The 16,433-nt window shown below is 48.9% G+C and overlaps 1 protein-coding gene across 1 annotated transcript in view; it reads left to right on the top strand.

The window, feature by feature from the left end:
* Positions 1–9,143: 9,143 nt before the first annotated feature.
* The window catches only part of Cpt1a (carnitine palmitoyltransferase 1A), a 59,880-nt gene continuing 52,590 nt past the window's right edge, over positions 9,144–16,433 (top strand). Inside the window, exon 1 of the mRNA XM_028770992.1 lies at positions 9,144–9,211. The gene's annotated coding sequence lies outside the window, so the exon portion shown is untranslated. The remainder of the gene's footprint in view (positions 9,212–16,433) is intronic.

Genomic DNA, 16,433 nt, shown 5'->3' with positions numbered 1-16,433 from the left:
TTTTAAACCAGACTGGCCTCTAATTTATGAGACATGGATTAAAGGAGTGGATCACAACCTCCAATTTGCAAGAATTCCTTTGAGAATGTTTTAGTCTGTGTTCCTCAGAAATCACACATGTCATCCCAACATTCAGCCATTGGGAGACCAGAGGAGCAGGAGTTTAAGATCATCCTTGGTTAGTTACATAGCAATTTCGAGGCCAGCCTGGGCTACAAAAGACTCATTTTCTGCTCTTCTTCTTTTGTTTTGCTTTGCTTTTGAGGCAAGTTTTCTTTATGTATCCCTGTCTGGACTGGAACTCCCTATGTAGACTAGGCTGACCTCAAGCTTGAACTCTTAGAGAACAATCTGTTTCTACCTTTCCAGTGCTGGGATTAAAAGCATGTGCCACCACATGTGGGTCATAAGATTCATCTTCTTTCCTTCTTTCTTTCTTTCTTTTTTTTTTTTTGGTTTTTCGAGACAGGGTTTCTCTGTGTATCCCTGGCTAACCTGGAACTCACTCTGTAGACCAAAAATCCACCTGCTTCTGCCTCCCAAGTGCTGGGATTAAAGGCGTGCACCACCACCACCCGGCCATAAGATTCATTTTCAAAGAACCTCCTCCAAAATTTTTTCTTAAAAAACAATTAATCGTTGGGCTAGATAGTGAGATCCTATCTCAACAAAAACAAATAATTTAAAATGAGTCTAGTTTTTTTTAAGATTTAAAAAACTTTTTATATATGTGTTTATGTCTGTGTGATTATTTACCTGATGGGTGTACCTGGAGCTGAAGTTAGTGTGAGCACCTGACATAGGTGCTGGAAACTGAACCCTGATTCTCTGGAAGAACTGGAAATCTCTCCAGCCCCTGGTTTCTGGGTTTATTCCCCTATAGCCGATAAACAACAGAAGTTTTGACACCCCACTCACTTCCCTGGCAATGGGCAAAGAGTCACCTTGTTGATAGTGTTGTTCTTGTGTCAGTCAAAAGCAGAGCAGATGGCCTTTGTCTATCCTAGCTTGATTCCTGGCTTGGTCGCCAAAGCTCTCTAATGGCTATGGTTCATAAAAATCAAATCAAATCAAACCAAATCAAATCAAATCCAGGCATGACAGTATGGGAGGAGGGAGACAGAGACCTGTGGACTGCTAGGCCACCCATAGAGCTACCCTCCAGCACTTGGCACAAGCAGGCCATAGACACCCACTTGCTGCCATGCAGCACAGGTGTAAGACGTCACCCCGGAGATCACCAGCTTCGTGCTCAGCCTGCTGGAGCCACCACAGTGTGTGCGTGTATGGTGGGAAGGAAGAGAGAGAGAAGTGGGGCAGCCTGTGCATCATAAAGAGAGAGGGAACTGGAGACTCGAGGGTGGAGGGGAGTCACCTATTATGAGAGGCAAATCTTGACAGCTGGGAACATTGGTGAGGTTCCAGCCCAAGCTGCCACTGAGGGCCATGTCTGAGTTCATGGATATGCAGTGCAGTGGCAGGGGTCAGTGTTCACGTCCTTGGCTCACATTACCACTAGAGAACATGGGGAAGTCACTGGTTGGGGCAGCTGCCTGGGACCACATGGATGTCTGCAGGCTGTGTATAACTAACCCTGCCCCTCAGGGGAGGCAGAGTTCTGGAGAGATAGCCCCATCTCTCATCAGGCAGCAGCACTTAGGAGAACAGGCCCTAAACCTCACCCAGGCAGCATAGTGTAGCTGGCTCTGGAGGCCCGGGTGTTGGTAAACCAGCCCTGAAGGCATGAATGTGGGAGAACTGACCTCTCTACTCATCTGCCCTGGGGATAGCATGGATGCAGAGGTGATGTCCTTTCTCCCCTCTCTACTTCCAGCAGTGGGGAAAGCTCCTCACAGCGTCATGAGCTCAGGAGAGCTAACACAGTCCCTCGCCAGCTGCAGCCCTTGGGAGAACAGGCCCTACCCCTCACCTGGACAGCATAGCAAGCTGACCCTGGTTTCAGGGAGCTGGTGAGCAAACTCCCAGGGCACGAGCTTGGGAGCCTGGTCTCATCTCCCATGAGGTGGTATTTGTGTGGGGCTGATGCCTTCCCCCTCCTTGTCCCTCATCACCTATGGCAATCTGGAGAGCTGACTCTGCCCCCTCACTGGCTGTAGAACTTGGGAGAGCAGGCCTTGTACCTTAACTGGCTCTGGAGGCATGGGTGAGTGATCACTTAGGAGAGCAGGCCCTGTGCCTCACCTAGGCAGCAAGTGGAGCTGGCTCTGGTTGGCAGGGGGCTGTGGGTGAGAGCAGGAGAGCTGGCCCTGCCTCCTGCACATGATGGCATTGGGTCACCTAGCCTAAGCAGTGCTGGAGAGCTCACCCTGGTGGTGCAGTTAAAAGAGAGCCAGTGCACTGAGGAGCTCAGTTACTACCCAGATCCAGGGCTATGAATTGGCCCACCCCCAAATCCATATCATCTGCAAACAGCTGGGACATACGAAAGGGCCGTCCTGGTGTTTCAAAGCTGCAGGATCTCCAGGACACAGGGCAACAACAGGATAACTGGAAAGGGGGTGGGTGAGGGTATCTGTGAGGAGTCAATATTGATGATCACAGAACTCAGAGATCTCCAACCAGACCAATGATTCATTGCCATGGACATTTGCTAAGTGTCGATGTGTAGACAGAGAGATGTACTGTGGGACACTCTGGGACACGCTATGAGATTTTTTCCTATGCTTTGTTGTTGTTGTTGTTGTTGTTGTTTGTTTGTTTCTGTTTTATATTTTGGGGGGGAGGTTTCAAGGGTGAAGGACGGATGTGAAGTGACAAGGAATGAGTAGCACTGGGGTGCATGATGCAAAAATCACCAAGAATAGTTTTTTTAAAAGATAATTTTGATATTCTGTATTTGATATGACTTGTTCTGTGGCCTAGAATGTGATCTATTCTAGAGACAATTCTTTGGTCTAGACTCAAACTTGCAACAAGCTGTTTGGCCTAGCCTCCCAATTGTTAGCATTACAGGCTTTAATTCACTATGTGGCAAGACTGACCTTAAACTTCTGATCCTCCTACCTCCAACTCCTGAGTGCTAGGCTGACAAGCTCGCACAATCTTGCCTTGTTTGTATGGAGCTACAGAACAAACCGAGGGCCTTGTGAGTGCTGGACAAGCACTCTACCAACTCTTGCTTCTGAGGGACTACTCAGGGTAGGGACAGAACGCCAGTGTACTTGAGCTTCCTTGCTCCCGTGGGCTCAGGCTGCACAAGGTCATTTGTAAGGAAATAGAAAATATTCAAATGCATTTTAAAGTCTGAGGAGAATAGCATTTGCAAGTGGAATAGGATTAAGCACACTTATAAACACCAGACCTGCAACTCTTAGAACAGCAGCCAGGGCTACAGATAGATCCTATCTCAATAAATAAATAAATAAATAAATAAATAAATAAATAAATAAATAATCCTTTTTAAAAAAAGAATCCCAGCACCTGTTCTCAACACACAGAAGCCAGCTCAGCCCTGTCCACAGTGAGTCCTCTGGTGTCTGTGGAAAGATTCCTCCTGTCAGGAGAGTCTCAGTTCCTAAGTCATAATCATGAGTGTCTTCTTCCATCCTCGGGCCCTTGGTGGTCTGAGACCTTGCACCACCAGACTTCATCTCAAAACCATTTGCCTCTCTCAGGTATGATGACACGTGTCAGATGCGATTGACAGCAAGGCAAAGGTGTGATTCAAGTTTCAAGTGAGCACATGTCAAAGCAAGTCAAAGAAGACTCTGGAAGCTGAGTCCAGCTCTGAAGGACATGAGCTCGAGAAGTTGAAGAAGTAGATGGCTGTGTGGTTACAGCACCTGGCTGTGAAAGTTTGAGGACCCAAATTCTGATTTCCAGAAAAATCACGTAAAGACTGACCAGTGTAATTCCAGCCTTCGAAGGCAAGAGATAGGAGATGTCCAGAACAGACTGGCCAGCAGGACTAGGCATATTAGTGAGCTCTACATTTGAGTAGGAGAGTCTCCCTATCAATCAGTGAGCTCTGGATTTGACTGGGAGAGTCTGCCTCCGTGAATAGGGTGGAAGAGGCATGGAGGATGACTCTTACATCAACCTCAGGCCTCCCCATGCATGTGAACTCACATGTGCAAAAATGTGTGCGCGTGTAGATCAATTTTAACATTTAAAAAGGTTGAAGACTGTATTGAGAGCTGCAGCAAGGTAGCAGAGCAAGTGACAAAAGACTCCAGAGCCCGAGAAGAAAACATGCTGTAGTAGACCAATATCCACAGCAGTTAATACCAAGTAGGGCAGTAAAGCTTAACCTTGAGAAGGTTCTTCTTTGAGACAAAGTGTAGTTAATAAAGCTCAGGCTGGCCTTGAACCCATGACCCTCCAGCCTCAGCTTCCCAAGGACTGGGATTACACGTGCAACCTGCTGCAGCTCTCTTGCTTTGCCTTCCCCTCACTCTTCAGCACACTAAAATCTTATTTCTATCCTTACTATGTCTTCATTTTTTCTCTTTTTAAAAGAAAATTATTTTAAAATAAAAATATTTATGTCTAAAGATGTATTAATTTATTTTTATTTAAGCTATGTGGCAGTGGTTTGTGCTTGCTCTCTCTCTCCTTCCCCCTCTCCATCTATAGGGTCTATATGGGCTTGGTTGTCCTGAAACTCACAAAGATTTGCCTGCCTCTGCCTCTTGAGTTCAGGAATTAAAGAAACCATGCAGCATACCCAGTCTTTTTTTTATTTAATTTTATTTAATAATAATACTATTTATTACTGTATAGCAAGAATTTTGTTTTTTTTTTTTTTTAAAAAACAGTTATGTTATGTGCCTATGTTTTTGTTTGTTTGTCTAATCCCAGAAGTGGGATAAGAGGCTGCTTCACAGCAGGTGATTATGATTTGCCTTGGCACTAGCAGGACAGTGATTTTTGCCAGCTTACAGATATTTTAATTTTGGTGGCTCTGGAGAGGGTATAAATGGGAGATCTCGAAGAGGGCTGTGCACGCTGCTGCTCCTGGTCGCTGTTGTTGCAGTTTGTCAGTGGTCACAAGCAAAGAGGTGAGAAGTTGGAGATACCCTGACAGTGAAGACTGAACTTGCCCCAAGAAACTCAATGCCCCAGTCAGCAGGAAGGAGTCTAAAGAGGTCTACATCCCCTTCCCCCTGTAACCTTCTTTCCTTCCTACCTAATGTTGAAGGATTGGAAGGGATTGGATAGGTTAAGTGTTGGAAGGGTGGTAGATATAAGAACCCAATAAAATAGCTAAATAATTATGCTAACATTATTGTTGTTGTTTTTCTTTTAAAAAGCAATATCTATATATCTGTTTTGCCTGCATAATGTCTGTACACCACTTGTGTGCCTAGTGTCCTCAGAGGCCAGAAGAGAGTGTAAGGTCCCTCATAATTCAAGTTACAGAGGATTGTGAGCCACCACATGGTTTTGGAACAGAACTCAGGAGCTGGATCCTCAGTAAGAGCAGCCTTTGCCCATAACTGCTGAGCCACGTCTTCAGCCAAGAGGAAAGCCCCAGAGCAGCCACGCTGTCAACCTCAGCAGAGGACCAGAGTTCAGTTCCCAGGGCAGCTTGCAACCACCTGTAACTCCAGCTCCTGGGATCTAGTGACCTTTTCTGACCTGAGGGCACTTGCACCCCACAGATAAAAAGTTTAAAAAATATTTTAAGAATAAATAAATAGATATTTTTAAAACAAAACCTCAAATGACAGAGCTTCCTGCCTCACCTGTTTCCTCTATACCCAGAGGCTCTGTCACCTACTTAGGTATCAACTGGACACAGCCTAGACTTATCTGAGGACGTCACATTTGGGAAGTTGCCTCATTCAGTTGGCCTGTGCACATCTGTGGGAGTAGCTCTGTTGGCTGAGTACTCAACATCCCGGCCCTTGTCTCCAGCACCACACAGACTAGGCGTGATGGAACACATCCGCAATCCTAGCACAGAAAAGTAGTGGCAAGCATTCACTACCAGAGACTGTCTCAAAAAATGGTAGGGCAGAAGGGCAGGAGCACTCACTGGCCACTCCTGCAGAGGATCCAAGTTCAAGTATTCCTAGCATCCAGATGGTAGTTCATAATACATGGTACCTTATCTGTGTATGTCCCTGAGTGTGTGTGTGTGTGTGTGTGTGTGTGTGTGTGTATACCTTTTCCTGCTGAGCCATCTCTTTGGTCCTGTCCTTATTTCCTAAACTGAGGAAACAGGCTTACACAGGACAAGGAGGGGCTCACACTGACACTCCTAGCTCTGGTCTTGTGGCTTCGATTATTTCTTCTCTGGGACAGCAAACACTGCCAACCTACCCTTCACTGGGTGCTCAGGGAGGGAGGGCAAAGGAAAACAGTGGAGTATCCCCCAAAGGAGGACGGATAGGGTGTGTTTCACAGAACATTTGCACTCTCTGGTGGGAGCACCTGGTCACAGAAGAAGCTTCATGGACTCCGAGTTCCTTTCCCTACGCCCATTGGCAGCCGTGGATTTGTTATTCTTGTGACAACTCCACTGTCCTCATGGAACCTGGTGACGCTGGCTGAACAAATACTACCTCCGCTATTGACTCAAAACGTGTACTCAAGGGGCTCAAAGTTCAAGTTCAGGGGGACCTGAGGCCTGGAGGAGGAGGGGAAAGCACCGCCTTCTGGGATTACAACATTCTTTATTATGGGGTAGAGTTCCCTCAAAACTAGGTCCCATAGCCAAGTTCCCAAAAGTCTTAAGCACTTTGGATGGATATCTATTGGGTGGTGCCAACAGGAAAGAAGGCTAGAGAGAACCAGTGGAGCAGCCATACTCTTGGCAAAACAGTGGGGGCTTTGAGAATTCCCTGTCATGGATATTAGGTGGGATGGTTAGGGTTGGGATGTGCTTGGAACCAAACTGTGGTCTACGGCAAGAATAGTATTGGTACTTAGTTACTGGGTCACTTCCTCCAGCTCTGTCTTTTTGTTTGTTTGTGTTGTTTTGTTTGGTGACAGACTCATGCTGTAACCCAGGCTGGTCTCCAACTCATATATGATCCTCTTGCCTCGGTCTCCCAAGTAATGAGGTTCCAGATGTAAGCCACTACACAGGGCAAACGTAGCCATCGTGGGCAGCTGGCACAGTCTATGGGATTAAGACCGAGAAAGAATGTGAAAAATAAACAGAAGAGCTTGAGAAAGGTTAGTCTAGCTTTGGTGCCAGTTCCAGGGATATTTTCTGCTCCCAGGGAGTTTAGGTTAATGCCCCAAGTTTCCCCATCCCCACCCCGAGGGGCGAATGGGGGGGGGGAGTTAAGCTCTTTATTAATAGCTGCCACGGCAGCTACAGTCCCTGGGAGCAGGGCCATGGTGAGGGCAGAGGAAGGAAAATGAGGTCTAAACAGCATAAAACCAAGCGCAGGAGGTTCTGGCTCTTTTTGGTACCTCCCCAAGGCACACGAGGGAGGCTCGAGGCGCCTGAGTGCTTCTTCTGATGAAATCTCCGCCCCTGCTCCTGTCCCACTTGGCCTGCAGGTGGCACCAAGGCGGGCGGCTGGGAGGGCCCGAGGTCAAGGCCACGGAGCCTCCGGGACAGACAGGGCACAGGGCCAATCCAGAGGGACGCAAAGCAGGACGCCAAGAAAAGAGGAAGTGTCCTTGGGGAGGGGACCGGTTAGGGCTGGAGTTCTAGGGAGAGGAGGAAGGGCATTTAAGGTGAGCGTAACAGTCCACGACGTAAAAGGAGTCTTAAGTGGCGAGAGGCAAGAGGTGACGGTAGAGCCATCAAAGCCGATGAGGCCGGGTGGACAGCAGAAAGTGTTTCCAGATAGCACCTCTGCAGTGCCAGCCACTTGTCACACTTGTCTCTCTGTTTCCACGCTCAGGAACAGGTGCTCAAACAAGGATGCTTAAGAAGGCCAAAGGCGTTTGGATGTGAGTTAGAACCATGCAGCCAAGTGAGAGATCCCGATTATCTGTGAGTCCCTTCACATAAACTAGGTAAAACAAAACAAAACAAAACAAAACAAAACAAAACAAAACAAAACCCGGCAAAGTTACACCTAACAATCGCCTGGCCTTTTAGACAGTAGAAGTATAGGGGGTGGTGAGAGACAGCAACAGTTAACTACGGTTGGGGGCGGGATCAAGGGGAACTTTCATTTTCTCTCCGAACCCTTCCGCGTTAATACAGGGAAAGATGGAGGCAAACAGAACTCTTCCATGACCAGGCGTGCTTGAGCTCAGAGTGGTGGCTCTTCCTTCTTCAGCGCATTTGTGGAGAGGTTGCTACACCCGGGGCCTGGAGCTGCAGCCTGGGAGGGCGCCCCATCTGGCGGGTAGAGTGCCTGGCCAGGTTTGGCCGGGCTTCTCTGCACTCTATTCACAACTCACCCTGCAACCTTCGTTGCCCGTGTGCTGCCAGTGATCCCTCTCTAGAGGCCACACTGTACCAAGTTCCAATCACTCCCCTACTGGCACCTATTCTCAGCCTCCAGAGTACTTCTGTTCCGTTGCTTTTTGGCGCTGAGACTTGAATCCAAAATCTTACGCAGGGCAGGAATGCATGGCATTATGAGCCACACCCCCACCCTAATTGCTCCGCAGAAGAGTTTTTTTTTTTTTATTGTTGTTGTTTGGTGGTTTTTGCTTTTTGTTCCCCCCCCCCCGGCGATTTTATCCCAGGGAGACTATGACTATGACTGTGTTGGCCTCTGGAGCCAACCTGCCCCAGGATGACAAACATCTGTTACTCAGGCTTGGGACTTCGGCTTACTTCTTCATTCTATGATGTTAGGCAAGCCGTTCGTTTTCCCGCTAAGCGTCCCCGCCCCTCCCTTAAAAATAATCAACCAAATAACCAAACCAAGTCTGGAGCAGAAACAGCATAACCCCGCAGGATTGCCGAGAAGTTTATGTGCCGGTGAGTGTAAACCGCGAGTGTAAACCAGGCATGGTGCAAAGAGCGTTTATGGGCATGGCTTTAACGAGTTGGCCCCTTTTGTGTATGAAGAAGCTGAGGCTCGCAAGGTTAGGAATGTTGTCCTAGGTCTGCTGTTGGCAAACTCAGGGTCCTAGCCTCAGCCTCAGTTTCCTTACTGAACTCCTCCCCGCAGCCCCGCCCCCTCCAGGCCCCGCCCCGGCCTTCCCCGCGCCGCAGCCCGTCTGAGCTCAGCCAATCACCCGCGGCGCGCGTCGGTGCGCCTGGCCTCGCCCGCCCCGGCCCGGACTCCGCTCGCTCATTCCGCCGCCGCCGTCCGCAGACTCGGTAAGGCACCGCGAGGGCAGCGCTGCGGTACCGCCCTGGGCTGGGCGCGCGGGTGTCACCCTTGGGAGCGCAGAGGGAGACCCAGACTGTGCCCGTGGGGTACGCGTGAGCCGCTCTTTGGAGAAGCAGAGGGCACCCCCTCCCCCGCGCAGTGACGGATCTGGGGATCCCGGGACGGGAGGAAAGATGCCTGGTCCCCAGACTGGGCAAGATGCCTCGACTCGGGACGCGTGGGACCTAGGCTCTTGCTGTCCCACCCCACGGTGTATTCTCTCACTGCGTGGGTTTGGGGTCCTCATTGCCCCGTGAAGGATGCTCAGGATTAGGCATGACTCCTTGGTCCCTGACCAGTAGGGGCGTCGACTCCCTTTCCGACCGCATCTCACTCCCCACTCCGCGGGTGGCTTGCAGCCAGTGTGGACGCCGAGCCCTTTCCCAGGCCATTTCCTCTCTCCACTCTGCAGGTGGATTGGTTCTCGGGGTCCGTGAGGGTCGGGCTCGGCAGTAGGAAGGATGCTCCGCCAGGGGACTTGGCAGGTGGCTGGTGCCTTCTCCCCGTGCGGGTTCCTGCAGTACAGCCTTCGGGACACACCCTTGGCGCAGAGACTTAAGTGTTGCGCACCCCTCACCCTCTGTTTGTCTGGAGTTCAAGGGCAGGTGGGTGTCCAGAGACTGACTGCCCAAGGTCGCGCCGGGACCAGAGCCCGGGAGGGTGGGGGCGTCACGTGACCTGGCCTGAGCGAACTTAGCCTGGGACAGCTCGACAGCGCGCGGTCTGCGCAGCCCCGCTGTGCTCTAACAGCCGGTACCCTTCGTTTTTCTTCATCTTCTTATTGTGAATCGGGTTTGGCTTTCGTTGATGTCACAGAACACAGATGAATGCTCACGTTTTTAAGGAGTTAAAAGGTTCCTAGTGTGAACCAGGCCAGATACAATTAAGCTCAGTATTCTCAACTCCTGGCCGAGTCTCGCTCTCGGCTCCTTTCTGTTCTGTGCATTCAAATAGTTGTCCAAGGACAGATTTTAGTCGGAAACTGCTAACTTAGGAAGTTAGCAAATAAAATGAAAGTGAGTTTAGAAGCCTTTTGGAACGCGTATTTAGTTACAGCATTTTGTCGCACAGGCGTCTGGTTTCTGGTCATTCCTGATATTCAAGCGTGTTTATCTCTGTCAAACCCACAAGCCAAATGACTAAAACACAGCTTTGGCCTTTCATTTGTGCCAGCGAGCATACATCACCACCACCCCCTTCCTAGTCGGTCGACTCAGGGCTCAGTGAGGACGTAAACAGAAGACTGTGGTACGCGGAGAACAGTGCTTGCCCCGGGACAGTGCAGAGCGGTAGGCAGTTCTGGGCAGTGTCCGCATTCAGAGTCTATGGCTGGACTACTTTTGCTGCAGCACCACGAGCTCTTTTGTCATGTAAATTATTGTTTTTTTTAACTATGATGCCTCGGCAGACTTAACCTTACACTTGAATTCTCTCTTTTATCTATTTATTTACTTTATAAAGTTTAGATAGGGTCTCATGTAACAAAGGCTGGCCTCCAGCCTGCTATATACTCAAGGTTGGCTTTGAACCCCTGGTCTTCCTGCAACCCCCCCCCCCAAGTGCGGTGATTATGGGAGTGCACCACCACGCCCGGCTTTGAACTCCTTAACCGTCTCTGGAATCAAGCCCGGATCTGGTTTTGTATCAAAAGTGACCGAAGCGGCTTCCTCCACAAGACAAAACCTTTCGAGTTTGAGCTAGAAAGCCACCTGACTGCAGATGAGGGATGGAACGCCTCCCTTCCGCCGCCGCTGCGCTTGGCCCTGACCCAGTGGTCACGGAACGGGCAGGCCTGATTCTCTCGGGAGTTTGGGGCGCTGGCCGGAGCTTACCCAACCCTGATTCCTCTTGCCCATTTTGCCCATTCATAAAAACGCTGTAATTTTTACTTTTTTTCCCTCCTTGGGTTTCGCAGAGAAACCCTTTGAGGCACGGTGCCGGCTGGTGGTTTTGTTGCATGCAACATCTGTCCTTGGACAAAGCGGGTCGGTGGCTCCGGGGCGGCGCACTGGGATGGCAGCGGCGACGCGTCGCTCCGGAAGGCCTGCGTGGGCTCGGCCGGTGGAACAGGATCCCAGCTCCCCGGACGCGCCAGCACGGGGGCGGGGCTCCCGTAACCTTTCCCCTACTTTTCTCAGCCGTCACGTGACCCCGGCCGGGTTTGGGGGGGGAAGGGGCGGGGCGGGAAGCCGCGGTTGCTAGTGCCCTTCCCTTCTCCAGCTCCTGGAACTTGCAGTCTTAATCTGCAGATGGCTAGAGCCGCGGAACTCTCCTGTACTTTGACCGTTTGAAGGTTTTTTTTTTTTGGTTAGAAAATATGTTTAGTCACTCTACATAGATATTTACGGATAGGCCGGAGTTTTACGACCAGTGGAAGTCTGCGTTTGAATTAGTTTAAAATAAAATGGTAGTCCAAGGTGAATAGTTTTAAAGTGTGTTTAGCAGATGTCCAGTCTCCTGAAGAAGGGAGAGTCGCTCGAATCTGGGAGTTAAGGGACAGCCTGGGAACAGGCAAAGATACATCCTCAGCTCAGGAAAGAAAAAAAGGGGGGGGGGTGTTAAGCTGGTGGCACGCCTAGTAGGCTTAAAAAAAGGATTACTGCACATTTGAATTAATGCCAATTTAAGCTATTATTGCAAGAATTTTTGTTGTCAAAATAAGTCTGCTGCCAAGCCTGACGACCTGAGTTCGATCCCTGAACCCAGTGAGTGAACATTATCCCGACTTCCGCACACGTGCTATAGCGTGTACTCAACCCCCAACGTTAATAATAAGATACGTGGTTTTGTTTTAAGTAAAAAGCAATACCAGAATATTGTGCAAAGTTAAAGAAGCGAAAATGAGGTGCCATGCGGTCACCTCCTTACTCGGTAGTTACTGCAGAGGCCACCACTGTGAGCAGTTCATTCAGGACTGTGATGCTGTATACCTGTACCATCTAGCCCTTGGGAAATGGGTAGAGGAAAGGGGGATTAAGACCAGCTACTACTATCAGTGAGCTAGAGTCCTGTGTGGGATACACTGCAACTTGTCTCTAAGCCAAACCTAGACTGCAAAGGTTTTTTTTAATGTCTTACCTAACACAAGGAGTAAGTTTTACTTGTTGATTTCAAATATTTGTTGCCTTTTGTACCCTTCACCTTGAATCCCATGCAAATAGTGAGGTGGACATTGGGTCCCTGCTGGCCCTGACTAAGGACACTTTGCCCTGTTTAGGTAACGTGGTAGCTTGGTTCTGAGAAGTGCCCACCCTTTGCCCTTTTTGTTCTGACCTTCAGAAAAGTTAGTAACAGTGGGCATGCTGCCCACTGAGGGCCCGACACCTGGGTAACTGCCACTTCCAAGGCTGGGAAACAGGGTGGTTGCTGGCACCTTGCCCCTAAGAGTGTCAACCTGTGTTGCACACAGACCCATTTAGGTAAAATGAAAGGAAGCTTAGTGTAGTACAAAACACCTATAATACTAGATTTTGGGGGATGGTGCTGAGGCAGGAGGATTCTGTGGCTCCATAGCAAGACCTTGTCTCAAAAATTAAAATTAAACAAAACAAACCAAAACCAACAAAGCCAGGCTTAGGCTTGGTTGTCCATGCAGGGCTCTTAGTGGTGGCCACCCACCCCCATATATGCAGACCTAGACTGATGGCAAGATGTGGGCATGTCTGCGTGTGAGGAGGTCAGAGGACAGTTTGTGGGACTTGGTTCTCTCCCTCTCCTGTGTGGGTCTCTTGAGGACTGAACTCATGTTGACTTGGCAGCAAGAGCCATCTCCTGCTGAACCATCTTGCTGGTGCCCTTTATTAGTTAGTTAGTTAGTTAGTTAGTTAGTTTGTTTTTTGAGACAAAGCCTTATTTATGCATGCTGAGCTTAAACTCACTATGTAGTTGAGGACAGTCTTGAACTTCTGATCCTCCTGCCTCTACCTCTTAAGTACTGGGATTACAGGTCTGTGCCACCAAGCCTGCTTTCATGGTGTTGGAGATGCAGGATCTTTAGGACTTCCTGCATGCTAGGCAAGCACTCTTGTCAACTAAGCCACATCCCCAGTCCTGGTTATTTCCTTTAGAAGTGTATCCTTTGGTGGTTTCCCCTAAATCTATTTTGCCAAAGTCACATTTCTCTGATTGCCAGTTCATAATGATGTGGTACAGTATACAGCCTAAAGTGGACTTTGCTTTACTTTGAACTCTTACTAAGTAGCTCTGGCTGGCTTGGAACTGGAGATATAGACCAGGCTGGCCCCAAATGTACAGATGTCCTTCTGCCTCTGCCTCCTGGGATTATAGCTGAGCACCACCACACCCAGCTTTTATTTAATTATTATTGTTGTTATTTTAAATGGAGACAGGGTCTCATGGTAGCCTAGGCTGGCTTTGTAGCCACAGCTGCCTTTGAATTTATGATCCTGTTGCCTTCAGCTCCCAAGTTCATGTCCAGCTTGAGTTTTTGCAGTGTGTGGTAGGTGGGAGCTCTGTTGTTATTTTGGGGGGATGTAGACTGAATTGAAAATAGATTGAAATTTTATTTTTACTGTCCAAATACTAACCAGGCCCAACCCTGCTTAGCTTCTTTTAAAACCAGACTGTTTAAAATGGTATGGCCATAGACCAGAATTTGTTTTTTAACCTGATCAGAACTATTGTGTCCAGCCAAACAACACAAATGGCTTATGGTGATGTGCCACACTGTGGGAAAGTTACCTATGGCTGAATTACATAATGCAAATGGAGACTGTTCAGGTATGAGTTCCAGGTACAGCCTTTCACAGTGAGTTCCTGTGAACCCTCCATATATACTAAGTTAACAACAACAACAACAAGCTGTTGAAATCTGGTAGCCAGCATGACAGTTTCCAAGGTGGAGTCATTCAAGCAGGTGGTCTAGTGTCTTGGTCTGGATTAGTTCATGGATTGGATTAGTTCTCATAGGCACAGTGCCTTGGGCCTGCTTCCTCTCCTTCACACACCCACTTCCACTCTTGTCCAGGATCCCACCAGCCTAATGCCTTCTCCCATGCAAGGACATAGCATAAGGCCCTCACCTAGGAGGAGTGATCCTGAACTCTCCAGTCTCTGGAACTATCAGGCACATAAATCTCTTTATAAAGTACCCACCCTCAGCTACTCTGTTATAGCAACTGAAAATGTACCAAGACGTTCCTTCACCTTCCATGTACCTCGAGTCCACGGAAGGCACAAGGTGCAAGTGTCTCATTTCCATCTGGATTTAGCAGTCATACTCAGGTTTTTAAGTCTCTTTTTAATTTTTGATATATATGTGCATTTCACGTGTGTATGTAGTCTGGAGGCCACAGCCAATGTCATCTTCAATTACTCTTTAGCTTTTTTTTTCTTTGAGACAGGTGTGTGTGTGTGTGTAATGGTGTGTGTAATGGTGTGTGTGTGTAATGGCCCTGGCTGACCTGGACCAGAGATCTACCTGCCTCTGGCTCTCGAATGCTAAGACTAAAGGTATGTGCCACCATGCCCAGCCTTTCTAAGTTGGAGCCATTTCTGTTTAGCAGAGCAGGACACTCCCAGAAGTTAGACCCCACCAGCAGCATCTCTGGGGTCTATCCAGGGCCAGGGCCCAAGGTTCATCAGCCTGGTGCTGTCCCTAGTGAGAGATGCTTGCCGCTTGTTCCTGGATGTACTGCCTGGAATTCTGTTAAGGTGCCATTTCCTGTGGGTAACCCTTTCTCTAAGGGTTCTCAGAGGTTGTTTACTGCTAGTCAAGATGGACAGCTGTTGAGGGATTGAAGCTGTCGGCAAGGCCTGCTTCTGCCTGGCAGTGAATTATGCAATTCCGGTGGGCTCCTCGGTCATACTGATAAAGACTTATTAGCCTTGGTCCGCGTTAGTAGTAATCGAGTTTTCCTGCTGGCTGCCATCTATCATTTTGGCTACAGCAGTGACGTAAGCCTATGTGTGTTGCAACTGCAGGAATCTTTTGCTGGCCTTTGCTGTCACACTGAAAGGTGCTACTGCACACTGAAAGGTAAGGACATGCCCGTTAAAGCTTAGCCTGGACCAGACTCCTAGTTGGCTGGCTGTCACCTTACGCAAGCGTTTGACATCTAAGTCTTGTTTTCCTCATGAGTGAATGGGGACAGCCGTGGGTTCATTAATTAGAGGTGTAGTTAGAATTTAATGAGCTGATGGATGTAAAACAAATTAATAATAATAAAAAACATACAGCAGGTGGCTTATGCTTTTAATCTCACTTGGTAAGCAGAAGGATCCATGTGAGTTTTAGGCCAGGCAGGGCCTCCCTGTAAAAAAAAAGGAAAGAAAAAGGCTTGGGCTGAGGAGATGCCACAGTCAGCGAAGTGCTTGCTGAGCAGGCTTGAGGATCTGAGTACAAATCCCAGCACTCACATTTAAAGCCGAGAGCAGTAGTGCCTATCTGTAATCCCAGCACTGGGATTAGAGACAGGAGGATCCCTGGGGCTCGCTGGCTAGCCAGCCTCACCACAACAGTGGTCTCTGGGCTCCCGAGAGAGACCCTTTCTCAAACAATAAGGTAAAGAATGATGGACACCAATTTGGACACATGCATCCATGCACAAAATAGGGAGGGGATTGTTTGGTGTGTGCCAAGCAGTTATTAGGCAAATGCCACATTTTCTTTGCCATGAAAATGAGCCTGTTTGCCATCCATGCTAGTATGTGGTGAATCACCTCCCTGCCTGGTGTCTTGTCTGCCGACCTATCTGGCTCCCCATCTATGGGCTGCAGGGCTGTGTTGCAATACTCCCTGGGGCACAGAACCCATTTGCATAATTCAGTTACTCAGAAGCCTGTCTGTCATCCCTGGGTAGTCTTACTGTTTGATTTATATGGTGGACATGGTTTCCTCATTGCAGTTTCCCTGGCATGTGCCAGTTTCTGGCGGTGTGCTGGGCCTCCCTTGAACTTTCACCTCCTTTTCTAGCTGGCTGCCTGTCTCAACTCTGCAGCCCTAGGGAGCTACAGGAAGAGCAGGGAGGCAGAGAGGGCCTGGTCTGGGAAGGGAAGAGGGTCTTTTCACAGGTTGGCAGCTTGGTGACATGGGTGATGTTAGGGCTCACAGGCTGACCTCAGGGGTGAAATGGTTTTGATGCAGAAGGGTTAACTGTGGAGAAAGCAAGCCCAGTGGGCAAGTCCCATCAGCCAAGCTCAGAGGACTGG

Source organism: Grammomys surdaster, unplaced genomic scaffold (assembly GCF_004785775.1).
Source record: "Grammomys surdaster isolate TR1022 unplaced genomic scaffold, NIH_TR_1.0 205, whole genome shotgun sequence".
In the NCBI taxonomy this organism is placed as follows: domain Eukaryota; kingdom Metazoa; phylum Chordata; class Mammalia; order Rodentia; family Muridae; genus Grammomys; species Grammomys surdaster.
This window is presented reverse-complemented; position numbering and strand designations above follow the sequence as displayed.